Source organism: Notechis scutatus, chromosome 2, assembly GCF_049901735.1.
Source record: "Notechis scutatus isolate UNSWTSFEM ecotype Mainland chromosome 2, rNotScu1.2, whole genome shotgun sequence".
Lineage (NCBI taxonomy): Eukaryota > Metazoa > Chordata > Lepidosauria > Squamata > Elapidae > Notechis > Notechis scutatus.
In genome coordinates, this window is record NC_142010.1 from 211,062,871 (window position 1) to 211,075,959 (window position 13,089).

General features: G+C 35.1%; 1 protein-coding gene and 1 long non-coding RNA gene across 2 annotated transcripts in view; one reads left to right on the forward strand and one right to left on the reverse strand.

The window, feature by feature from the left end:
• CHSY3 (chondroitin sulfate synthase 3) overlaps positions 1-13,089 on the reverse strand; it is a 60,203-nt gene that overhangs the window by 4,752 nt on the left and 42,362 nt on the right. The window lies entirely within an intron of this gene.
• LOC148132495 (uncharacterized) lies at positions 10,538-11,386 on the forward strand. The gene is made up of 2 exons (XR_015747350.1): positions 10,538-10,703; positions 10,815-11,386. It is a non-coding gene; the product is annotated as an uncharacterized LOC148132495 (long non-coding RNA).

Sequence of the window (13,089 nt, forward strand, 5' to 3'; positions counted from 1 at the left end):
ATCCCACACCATATGCCACGAATCCAAGAAGTCCTCTCTCCCACAATTTGGAACCAGGGCAAGAATCAGAACTACATGTCACAGCCCATGGAGAAGGGAAAAAAATAAGATGAGGGGAAATTATCATAGTCATGGCCTGGTTGCTTTGGGGAGCTGCAGAGGAATGAGCTCAGTACAGCACAGTAAAAGAGGGCTATTACTGTGAGCACAAAGGCAGTGGCTTGACAAAAACCACAACATATCAATACACAGCCAGAGTTTTATCCCTTGAAAATTGTTTGTGTCCCCTGGATTGATGCCCACAGTTTGAAAACTCTTGCTATATTAAGTGAAACAAACTGTAACCGTAAGCTAAAAAAACACACACCCTGTAATGATATGTGGGAAAGACCTTGGGAGACTGGATGAAGTGGTGCTACCTAGTCAGATAAGAAAGGGGATATTCTGCAGCTGGATAATAAATGGAGACTCAGAAGGGACTATTCCTATTTTCTTGGAGTATAAAGTTTGTGCTTTCAGACTTATAAGATTCTTTTATTATAGGCTTAAAATAATGTAGAATTGGCTCATCTGGTTGTGTTTCCAGTCTGATTTAATTGGTAAGGCTGAAAAAACCTGGATACAGAATAGTTCATTAAAATGCACATTAGAAGTTTATGGTGACTTTTTATAAATATATATCTTATTTTTTTAAATTTTAATACATTTTCTCTCTTACTATACATGATAAATTAGTTTCCACTTTCACTAATTTTAGTGTGCTATTATTACTGTTCTATATGGTTAGATGCAAATATTCTATTATTTACAATATTCAGAAACAGGAATAGAAATACTAATTGGAACAATCCATTTGATAAAGTAAAAGGTGATCTGGAATTAATAATGGGAATGTTATTTATAAAAAAACCGCTGCAAACACAATTGTCTGTTTAAGCACACATACAGAATCATTTGCAGTTGCAGCTATTTTCAAATTAATCCATGAAAAATTAATATACATGAAAAATATGTTAAAACTAAAGGAAAAATATAGAAAGAAATGACTTCCATCTCTATCAAGACAAGTACAAACACTTTTTCTAGTATTTCAACCAAAATTTTCTTCATTCCATCTTTTATCTATTGGCAAATAATAAAGCCTCATCATTCAATTTTATTCAGCAAAACTCCATTAAGATCTACTACCCTGTTTCTCCAACAATACGGCCTCCCCCAATAGGAAGTCCCAGCATGTTTTATAGGCATGAAATGAAATTAAGCCCCTCCCCCAAATTAAGGCCTATATTAAAACATGCGAAATGAGGGGGAATGGTGGGGGCTTGCCATTAGGAAGTACTTTTGTTGCACACCCGGATATGGTGCTGCCTGCGTTGACCCTGATACGAAGTGGCCCACCAACGCCGAGGTCAACATCCAAGCTGTTGCCGCCTGCCTGAAGATGCAAGGGGGGAATTAAATCACCCCCAAAAAGACAGCCTAGCCATTTTTCGGCTCAAAAAAAAATAAGACCCAGCCTTATTATATGAGAAACACGGTAGAAATAACAGTATTTATTTATCCAACTTAGAAACTACTTAAATTCCTCAGATACACACATACACATTCATACACACATATACACACTTGAAACAAGTAAAATAATTTTTTGTTACCAGAAACCAGCTACCAGAAACATATTAAAAATTGTAATCTTTTAATCCCTTCAAATGATGTCCCACAAATTCATTTATCATCTTTTCATCTTCCCTCAATTTTTAACACCACAGTTTATCGCTTTCTCTACAAATGCAACAGAAATACTCTTCTTTCCATATGCTGTACATAAACAAATACTTAAAGCCTCATTATTCACTCCTAGTCAAGAAAAACCCATTAAAAGCTACTTTTAAAAAATCACACACATTTTAATGTTGGTCGAATAAGCCAATTTTGTAAACCTTTGTTTTACTTTAAAGGTCTTGATGTTTATGTTAATTATCATAATCACTGTCCATATTGAAAAGATAATTTGTAATATTTTTATGAAAACTGAACCATTAAAAATTAGGCAGGGATGGCAAAAGGCAGGGCTAATTTATGACCTCTATCATTATGGGAAGGATCACTCAAGGGTGGGATTAAATTAGGCTTAATCTGCTATGCCAAAATTATCTCTGACTCTACTAGTGCTCATGCATGTTTTTGGAACTTTTTAGAGATGTCAGAATTGAAGAGAAAGAACTGAAGAAAACCCCAAAATACAAAGACTTGCAAATAGAAGTAGAATGACTGTGACAAAAGAAAGTAAAGATAGTGTCAATAGATGCCTTGGGTCCAATCCAAAAGTATCTGGAGCACCATTTGAACACTTTTGACACTTACAAAATCACTACCAGTCAACTACAAATGGAAGCTTTATTCGGAAAAGCTTACATCGTACAGCAATATGTTTAAACAGTATCAAACAACATCTCCCTCTGTCCAGTCCTTGGGAAAGACTCAGTAAGCGGATAAAAATGCCAAATCCAATGAAAACATCTGGCTAACTGTGCAATTATTCGTAACAGTAATACAGTTGACTCAGATGGAATTTTATAACTTAGTTTGGAAAACAAACTAATGACCATTCTGTATATCCAAAAACCAATCAGACATATTTGCCAAGAGCCAAAGGAGGCAGAGGACTCCTGCAGGTGAAACAAATTGTGAAAGAAAGAAAAATGTGGCTTGAATGACTATACTAAGACAAAAGAAGAAGCCTTATTAAAAGAAGTCCATCAAAGAAAACTCTTGAAAATAACAAAGAAGAAGGCTGAGTATAGAAAAGAAACAATCAAAAAAAGATGATTAATTGGATGAACAAGTCAATACATGGTTAGGTTCACTCATTATATATATTTTACATACATCTGCCAATGTTTGTGGGAGTGTAGTTTTCTCCTTGGGGTTTCTTGATTAGGTATTGTTTTCTGCTTGTTGGTCTAGTCATAATCCCTGCTCATCTTGGGTTTACAGTAGGCTTCTGGAGAGTGTGTCTTTGGTTTCCTTTTTAGCTTTTTTATTTTCTCTCTTGAATTATGTGTAAATATGAATTATCTCTTTGTGTCTATTGATGGCTTTTTCTTTTACCATAAACACTTTCATCAAACCATTCTTAAAGCTTTTATGTTTAGCCTGATACACACAGCTCTAATTTCCATATAACAAAGTGGTTAGAAACACATTCATTCGCAGCCATTTTCATTTATTCTTCATAACAAAGTATATACTTCCCATTATTAGATTTGTGTCTTAATATTTCTCCATCCATTTCTTTAGTTTAATAAACATTTTGTTTATTGTTGCTTTTATCTTTTGAACCAAAACTCTGCTAAACTTGTACTCAGGCAAGTTTAGACAACTAAACCTCTTGAATTCACTCTTGATGTATTTTCTTTGTGTAAGGGGTTAATAATATTCTTCAATTGTCAAACTTAAATGCAGTCCTCACAATATATTAAGCAAGATGTACATCACTCCACAAGCAGGCTTTGTGTTTTACAATAACTGAATTTGTATGGTCTATATTCGTGTTAATTTTTTTCCCAACATACTCACAGTATTTATTACTTCATTATTTCCCCCCATGGATGCTAAGATTCATAAACTTTATTTCAACTGCCTCTTTGACTTCACATTTTGAGACTTTGATCTGACTGTTTACCAATGCAGTGCAAAGATGAGACAGCCTGATTCCATGTGAGTGTGGTTTAACAAGTTTTTAAAAATCAGTTGCATTATTCCTCATGCATCTATATTAACTGCTTTTGCATTTTTCCCATTTTTAATATTTAAAAGCCATGTTCAAATTTCTAATATATTAAACTGAAGAATTGCATCATGCTTCACACCACATTATTACAAGAGTTATTTTTTAAGTCCATTCAGTGTTATATCCCTTTTTACTCTCTTCCACTTTGAGTTTGTTTCCATAAAAATAACTTTGCAATTTCTTGTCCTCCTTTAATCTGCACCATTTTTTTTTGCTCTTGTTTAATATGTTCTGTGTAACTATTTACCTCTCCCCACCCAATATGCTATAAATCTTCTCATTGTCTTCATTTTTTGCATCTAGTTATTTCTTTTTTTAAGTCGATGCCAGAAATGAACTGTCCCAAGAAAAGTCAACAAAAATGCTTTGTTAATACTGATGGTAAGAAAACAAAACCATAAGCACACTTTCTAGATTCTGTTCATATGGTGCATGAAGAAGGTAGAAAACTTGCAATAATGAATTGGTTAATATCTGTTTCATTAAAATGTGTTCATTAAAATGACTTAAATTTGTAATATTTTATCATATAAAAGCATGTCAACTACCAGTATAATTAATTTTACTTAAGAGGATTTCATTTACAATTAATTTTATTTAAGGGGATTTAAGAGAAGAATTCATTGTGGAAAGAAGAACAACTCCTGAGTTAGGTCATTAATGTACAAGTCAAGATTTGATGAAAACCTTCATTATATGAACAAAAATCCATTTAGATTACTAGGAAATTAGAACTACAAAACAATAATGTGAATAATAATGTAAACTCAAACATATAAGATAGAGACAAATAATCTAGTTCTTCACACATTTAAGACAGAGCTAACATTGTCAGTTTATGAAGGTGTTTTAGTAACTGACAGGTATCTGCTTTTTTCTCAGTCTTTTCCATATTTTTTTTTAAAAATAACATTCATATATACAGTATACACTGTGTTTATTGTCTGAGAATATATATGGCAAATGTTTGGGGACAATTTTTAAAAGTACTCCATGAAGTTATTTACTAACATAGCAGCTATGTTTTGTGATATAAGGTCATGCTTCTGGAAATATGTAAGGATATCACAATTTCCTGCTCACTATACACATCAGTCCCACTTAACAAACATGAAGGATGTAACAAAATTAAATTGAGATAATCCTGGCTGCAATCTTCCAGTATATTAACTGTGGTCCACATTTAGCAATTGGTTCAGATTAAGAACTTGAAGTAACAAACTAAGATTTAAGATACAAAAGGATAAGCAAAAGTTTATTAGGAAATATATGTGTTCTCTTAATAAAACAAGAGATGTGAATAATCTGAGACTTCCTAAGTGAACCATTTTAGTGCCAATTATCTTGCTGAAGATGGGGCCCCTATTGGATGGTTTTGAATGGATATTTCTGCAACTACTATCATCCCCTTATGTTGTTATTTTCAGTTGGTTTAATTAGCAATTTTTATATATTTTTTGTGATAAAAACTACTTAAATAGTGAAAAATAATTGTATTACCAGTCCATTTACTATAGACAATACAAATGCTTTCCATATTATTAGAAAGAAAAATATCTGGGTCCAAGTCACTAGGAGCCAATTTCATGTTTGTTTTTTAAATACAAATACTGGAAAGCCCCATTAATGAAAAATGTAAAGAGTAGATACAGTATATTGTTGTTTCATAAATTCTACATAATTGCTTGTTTTAGAGTATATCTTTCAGGGTCCAACATCTGAAATTTGTAGGGCTGAAACAGTGGCATTTTTAGAATATCTCTTCTTCACCAGAATTCTGTAGAACTAATTTAATCCAAATGCATTGTGTATAATGTTGGAGTTTATACACAAAATGTATTTATCAATCAACCATACATTTTGCACATCATCTGCTGTAGAAAACCGGCAAAGCACTCTAATATAAAATGAAACACTGAAAATAGTTTTTGACATTTTCAGAAAGTCTAGCAGCTATAAACCACAAAATCTATTTCATGAGCTCAACTGTCAAAACTGCAACTTGTAAAAATGAATGAAACATTTGAAATCAGCCACTAAAGTCAAAATTATCCAGTTTTATACAATTATGCATATTTTATTTAGGATGCTTTTTATTGGTAATTAATATTTATTTATTTATGTAATTTATTAAATTTCTATGCCACTGATATAGCAGTTAATATACCATTCCATTATTTTATGAGCAGAATATTACTTAAGTCTAGAACAAAATAAATAATACCAATGCTGCATAAAATTGTTTAATAATTATGAAGTTTGAAGAAAACCCAATAGCCTTATCAGTGTTAGAATGATCTCTTGTGCTACACAATATTGCTCATTTATTCTCTCAAAGATAATCACTATTGTATTGCCATTCTATACTTCAGATAATATTGTTTGTATTATTTATAAATACAATGGATATTTGACAAGGGCATTTTTTCCATCCATCCATCTGTCTATTTAATCTTTCTGTCCCTCTCAATTATACAGCCATTACAAACAAGTGATTATGGACAGTGTACAACTTTAATATCTAAAATAAACATTAAAACACTAACAATTATAAAAAGAGATTAAAAAAAACAATAATAAATGAAGGAGTGTTAATAGTAATGGAGCTCCCTCACTAGTTCACCAATCTCCTGGGCTTCCCAGATCTGTTGGCATAACTAGGTCTTGAGGCAGAAGCAGGGAGAAGATTACACAGTGAGGGGGGTTACAGAATAAAGAGCCCACTGCCTAGGGCTTGCCAGATGTAGCCTTCTAGATCAGTGATCCCCAACCTTTTTACGCCGCTGCCCGGCACCGGCATCAGCTGGGTGCCGGGGCCCGGTACAGGCATCAGCTGGGCGCCGCCATCTTTTTGATGAAACGTGCTTCCGGTGAGCTTTCACCCGGAAAGCTCACCGAAGCGCTGGCGCCGCCATCTTTTTTGATGAAAACGTGCCCGGTGAGCTTTCACCCGGAAAAGCTCACTCGAGCGTTGCGCCACCATCTTTGATGAAAACGTGCCCGTGAGCTTTCTACCCGAAAAGCTCACCGGAAGCACTTTTTCATCAAAAAAGATGGCGGCGCCCAGCAAGCCAGCGGCCCGGTAGGACTTGTTCAGGACTGGTACCAGTCCGCGGACCGGTGGTTGGGGACCCCTGTTCTAGATGATGGAACCCAAAATTAACTTATTTATTAAGCTGTCTATTCATAATTTCTTGAGGTTATTTTTTTCAAAGGAGTATCAGAAGGCAGTTACAGAAGTTGACAAGAGCCAACAAATGTAACAGTGGTATTTTAATTCTTTCTCCAAGTGCAATAACTAACCTATCCACATGAACATGGGTGTGTATTGTTTTTGAGTATTACCAGTTGACCAAGAAAGATCATAGATCTGATTATGTCATATAATAGAAGATGAAAGGACACAATTAGACAAATACAGTAGGGTCAATGATAACTTTGAGCACATTCTTCAATACTTTCCACCATACAAGTGTAAGAACAATTTTTTTTTCAGGCCATATGTTGAAAGGAAATACACATTCTTGTATATAACATGATTCATATCTTCAGGAAAAATGAAAATAGCATAACGTAAGCATGCCTAAGAGAGCAATAATACTGTTTAATTAATACAGGGCTACTACAGAACTCAGCATAATTCTGAATGATGAGCTGAAGCAAATAGATCTCTAAACCAAGTATTTACATATAGAAAACAAGACAAAACCTTTATAAAGTAACAAAAGCTGTTTTTCATAGCCATTCATTGGGCAAATATGGTGAATATAGAAAGAACAGGATAGAGTGATGTGATTACATAGATTACCTTATTATCCCAGGAAAGAGATGAAATTCCTGATATTTTCTCCAGAGCTGCTGGGTGTGAAAATAATAGCCTCCTGTGAAAGTACTACTAGACTGTTAAGAGACTACTTACTCTTTTTTTTTTTTAAACAAGTTTTATTGAAAATTTCAACAACAAACAAATCATTACATATTTAAATCTTTTCCTGTCTTTCTACAGGAATTTCCCCAATATTCTCATAAAACACAAACAAACACAAACAAACATAAAAAAAATCTTTTAGTAAAGTACCTTGGCCCCAGTTACCTCTCTTTGCATGGGCAGCGCATATCACTCTTCACAATTCTATCTTATTTAATCCATCTTAATTAAATCCTTATATTTATATCTTTTGCCCATTCATTATCCCTCTATCTCTTCTTATAATAAAAAGAATTTCTCCTGAAATCACTAATCAGAGTATGATGCCTTTCTATCCTCCCCTAAGTTAGTAAAATTAACATTCAACATAACAAATACCCAATTCGGTTCTGCTTGGTACATTCTATCCACCAAAAATGTTTAAATACATTGTATCCTCCTTTCCTTCAATATTTTATTACATTTTAAAAATCAATCATTATTAAAGACTTCAACATTTTAATTTCTTATTAAATCTTAAAAGAGACTACTTACTCTTAAAGGGTATTCACAGATATCTTGAAGGTAAGTTTCAATACAGGATGAGGCTGTAACTTGCATATGTTAAGACACTCTATACGAATTCATCTATCCATTTTTTTTAAAAAAAAATGGATTTTTTTACAGCATTTAAAAAATCCACTCAGTTTCATATGTCAATGGAATCATGGTGACAATGAAAGGGGAAATTCAAAATTAATTTTAAGGCAGTACTTTCATTAGGTCAACTCAAGCTTAATAATTTAGTATATAACCTTTTGAATTATAAAAACAAAGTGATTGTCAGGCAGAGAAAAAGTAGGGGAAGAAAAATAGCTATGTTGATGCAGCTGCTTTCATGCTTTGAGAATGGGTGCTTTGTTTACATCACAGGTGTCAAACTCGTGGCCCGCCACGTCATTTTATGTGGCCCGCGAGAGCTACAAAGTTCCGATTGTCTTTAAATAATTAAAGCAAAAGAGAGCATTGACCACAAACTACATTTCCCAGAATGCATACCAATTATGTTACCAGCGAATTGTCGACATCCCGCCACTAGGTTGCAGTGTATCCGCATCAATGTTATTTTCTGCAAGCTGAATTATGTGGAATTACAAATGATCCCAAAATGTCCAGGAAGAGGAAAGTTGATGCAGATGGAAGGATGTTTCAAGAAAGATGGGAAGGTGAATACATGTTTGTGCTTCAAGGAGAGAAACCGGTATGTCTTTTATGTTACGAGGCATTATCGGTTGTCAAAGAGTACAATCTACATCGGCATTTTGAAACCAAACACGGAGCTAAGTATGCCAAAGTTAGCCTTTCAGAAAAATGACAGATTGTCGAAGAATTAAAAAGCAAACTACAATTGCAGCAGAATGTGTTCACGAAAGCCACAACCAAAAACACTGCGGCAGTGAAAGCTAGCTTCATCGTTGCAGAAGAAATTGCCCGAGCTTCAAAGTGTTTTACAGAGGGCGTGTTTTTGAAGCAGTGCATGCTGAAGGTCTGTGAGCAGGTGTGCCCCGATCAGATACAGACTTTTAAAAATGTCAGTTTATCAAGGAACACCGAGTTACAGAACTAGCAGGAAACCTGTCGATGCAGCTGGCCCAAGAGACACGTAGCTAAATAGCTTTTTCATTAGCTCTTGATGAAAGCACAGACAACACGGATACAGCGCATCTATCCATTTTTATTCGAGGTGTGAAGTCGGACCTCTCTGTCACTGAGGAGCTGTTGGATGTAGCTGCCATGCATGGGACCACAACGAGACAGGACATTTTTGATATGGTGGAGAAGTCCATGAGTAAAAATGCAGTGCCTTGGGAAAAGTTGGTGGGATTAACTACAGATGGTGCACCCGCAATGTGTGGAGGAAAAGCGGGCTTGGTTGGACTAATAAAAGACAAAATGCTGAAAAGTAATTATCAGATGCCTCTGGTAATGTATCATTGCATCGTTGCATCATTCATCAAGAATGATGCATCATTCATCAAGAAACATTGTGTGGGAAGGTGCTGGGGATGGATCATGTAGTGACCACAGTCATGAAAACTGTGAACTTCATTCGAGCGCGTGGCCTGAATCACCATCAGTTCCAGCTGTTCTTGCAGGAGATGGGCTCAGAGCATGGAGACGTGCCATACCATACAGAAGTATGGTGGCTGAGTAGGAATAAAGTCCTCAAACGATTTTTTGAACTTAGGGAAGATATTGCTCTTTTCATGCTAAGTAAAGGAAAATTCGTGTCTGAACTGTCAGATCCCAACTGGCTGTGTGACTTTGCTATGTTATGTGACATAACCGAGAATCTCGCCCAACTGAATCAGAAGCTGCAGGGACGTAGACAAATCATTACGCAGATGTCCGACATGATCACGGCTTTCCAGCGTAAACTTGATCTGTGGATGTGCCAAGTCAAACAGGACAATCTTGCTCACTTTCCTGTTTGTCAAAGCATTTCAGCCTCATTTCCTGGTGTTTTTTCATGTGCTCAGTTGGCTACCAAAATGAGCTGCTTAATAAATGAGTTTGATCGGCACTTCTCTGACTTTAAAGCGCAGCACTCAGACTTTGCCATCTTTGCCGATCCTTTCACCACCGACGTCTGCACTGCACCCCAGCACCTTCAGATGGAGTTAATCGAGCTTCAAAGCAATCGTAGCCTGAAAGCAAAGTTCAAGGATGTTGCGATCCAGGACTTTTCCGTAAAATACCCCCTGGTTCAATGCCACAGCTTCGACGTCATGCAGCCCGTGTTCTGTCTATGTTTGGGAACACCTATCTGTGCGAACAGATGTTTTCAATAATGAATCTAAACAAAAACAAGCATAGATCACGTATCACTGATGAGAACCTCCACGCTATTCTATGGATTGCTTCAGCACAAGACCTAAAACCAGACATTGACACACTGGCTACGGAAAAAAGGTGTCAAAGATCCAGCCAGAAAATGCATAAGTAAGCATTTTTAAAAACCTAATTAATATATAATAAAATGTATTTCAATCAAGAAAAAGAAGAATTAAACTGTGCAATTTAATGATTGTGCTGACATTTTGTTATTTTTAGAACATGATCAATGGATTATGATGGAGGAGAGGGGATCCACTCTGTGTGTTCCAGGACAGTCAGCATCTTCTCATGAACTTCATCTAAAAACTGGAGACAATATAGTTATGAATTGAGACAACCGTGATTTTGTTATTTTGAGTTATTTACAAATATAACTTTATATGTGTAGTAATGCATTTAGTGTTTATAGGTTTATATGTTTATGCAGACAAATCTGCAAGGCTATATGCAGCCATTTGTTTTTGTGAAATGCTACATCTGTCACATATGTTCTTAACAGCTCACAATTGTTGGTTGTACTTATTCTGTTATTCTGCCCCTCCTAGCTGTGACAAAAAGGATTTGAACAAAGTTATTATCATAACTGATGTTGGATGATGTTTTTCTATTATTATTCACTTGGATAGATTGATCATTGATTGATGGAGTAATGTGGGTTTCTTAACTTGACAAAGTAAATTTTTTATGTTATATGAACAGAGCTACTAGCAACCTTTTTTTTACATTTATGCAAATGCATATGTAATATTTATGATTTGAATAAATAATAAATTCAGAGTTAATTAACATTTAGGAGTAGTTACATTTGATTACATTTATACTGTAATACAGTTACATGTGGCCCTTTGAGGGCAACCATTACGCTGACTACTGATTGGATTAAGGTTTTTAAGAACCTGAAGAAACTTTGTCTGCCCCCCTTTTTTATTACTATTGGGTTTTTTTCTCTCTACCATTTTTATTTTTTACTCTGAACTATAATTGGCTACTTCATGATTGGATTAAGGTTTAGAAGAACCTGAAGATTTTGAATTGTTTAAAATGAGTAGGAAATTTACAGCTCCTGGTTCCTCAACTTCTACTTCTGCCTCTCCACCATCTGGAGGACAACGTTCAATACAGACAATGTTAAAGCAAGAAAAAGAACAAGAAAAAGTGACTCTGCAGATGATTATGTAAGGAATCCAAGGTATTAAAGCAAGATCAGAGACTATTGAAAAGAGAATAGAGAACATCGAACAAAGAACAGAGAACAATGAACAAAAAAAAGGGAAAATCGATGAAAAAGTGGAGAATATTCAACAAATGATGTCGAAGTATGACGAGAGATTCCAAAAAATTGAAGAAGATAAACAAAGAGACAAGAAGATTGGAGATATTGATAACAGATTAACTGTGGTTGAACAAGATAAAAGTGGTATGTTGAGATGGGAGATGGACAGATCAGAATTTTATCTTTCAAAACATAGAGGAAGAAAAAGGACAAAATCTAGCTGAGATAATGATAGAAATATTGGCTGAAGCTTTGGAAATAACTGATAGAGAAGATGATGGATGGAATAGATGAGGTATATCGAGTCTTTACAAGATATGCGATGAGAAATAGCTTACCAAGAGAAGTTCATATTAGATTTACAAAGAAATCCATTAAAACGCAAATATTGCAAGTGGCAAGAGAGAAAACATTGAAATATAAAGGCAAGGAGATTGTGGTCTTAAAACAAATACCCAGAAGAGTGAGAGAGATGAGAAGAGAATACCAATTCCTGACTAAAATGCTATTTAAAAAAGAGGTGAATTATAGATGGCTGATTCCAGAAGGGTTAATGTTCACATGGCAAGAACAGAGACATAGAATTGACTCAATTGAGAAAGCAGAATTATTTTATACAGAATTTTTTGGAAGGAAAGAGGAAGAGGCAGAAAAAGAGATCTCACTAATTGAACTCCAAGAGGACTGTCAAATGGAGACTGAAAAAGAAGAAGGCGCAGTAGGTGGAAAGGTGGGAGCCAAAGAACAACGTGAACCAAGATCTATGAGAGCTGCTAAACCCAACTATAAGATATAATCATGGAAGACCACCCACATATTCTTGTGCCGCCCCATAACACAGTACTAATACCAAAGGCAGAGATATTTTTCAACACAGTCAGAATAGATCTAAAAAGACCAAAGGCTATTAGGAATTCATTCAATCTAGAATTGACATTCATTTGGATCAATATTTATCCATGGTGAGATACCTGCTCTATATCTTAAAGCCTCTTGGGATGAGAACTATAACCTAAGCTGCATGTATTTCTTCCTGAATTACGCACTGTTCTTATGAGCACAGCTGTAACAGTCATCTGCCCTGAGCCAAAGTTGTCCTTTGTATTAGATTTGTAGTGCAACAGAGGGCACATCAATACAAGAAATCTTTAATCCAGCCAGCCATGGAATTTTGTAAAAAAAATCACATGAGGAAAAAGCAATGGAGTCTGCCATCAG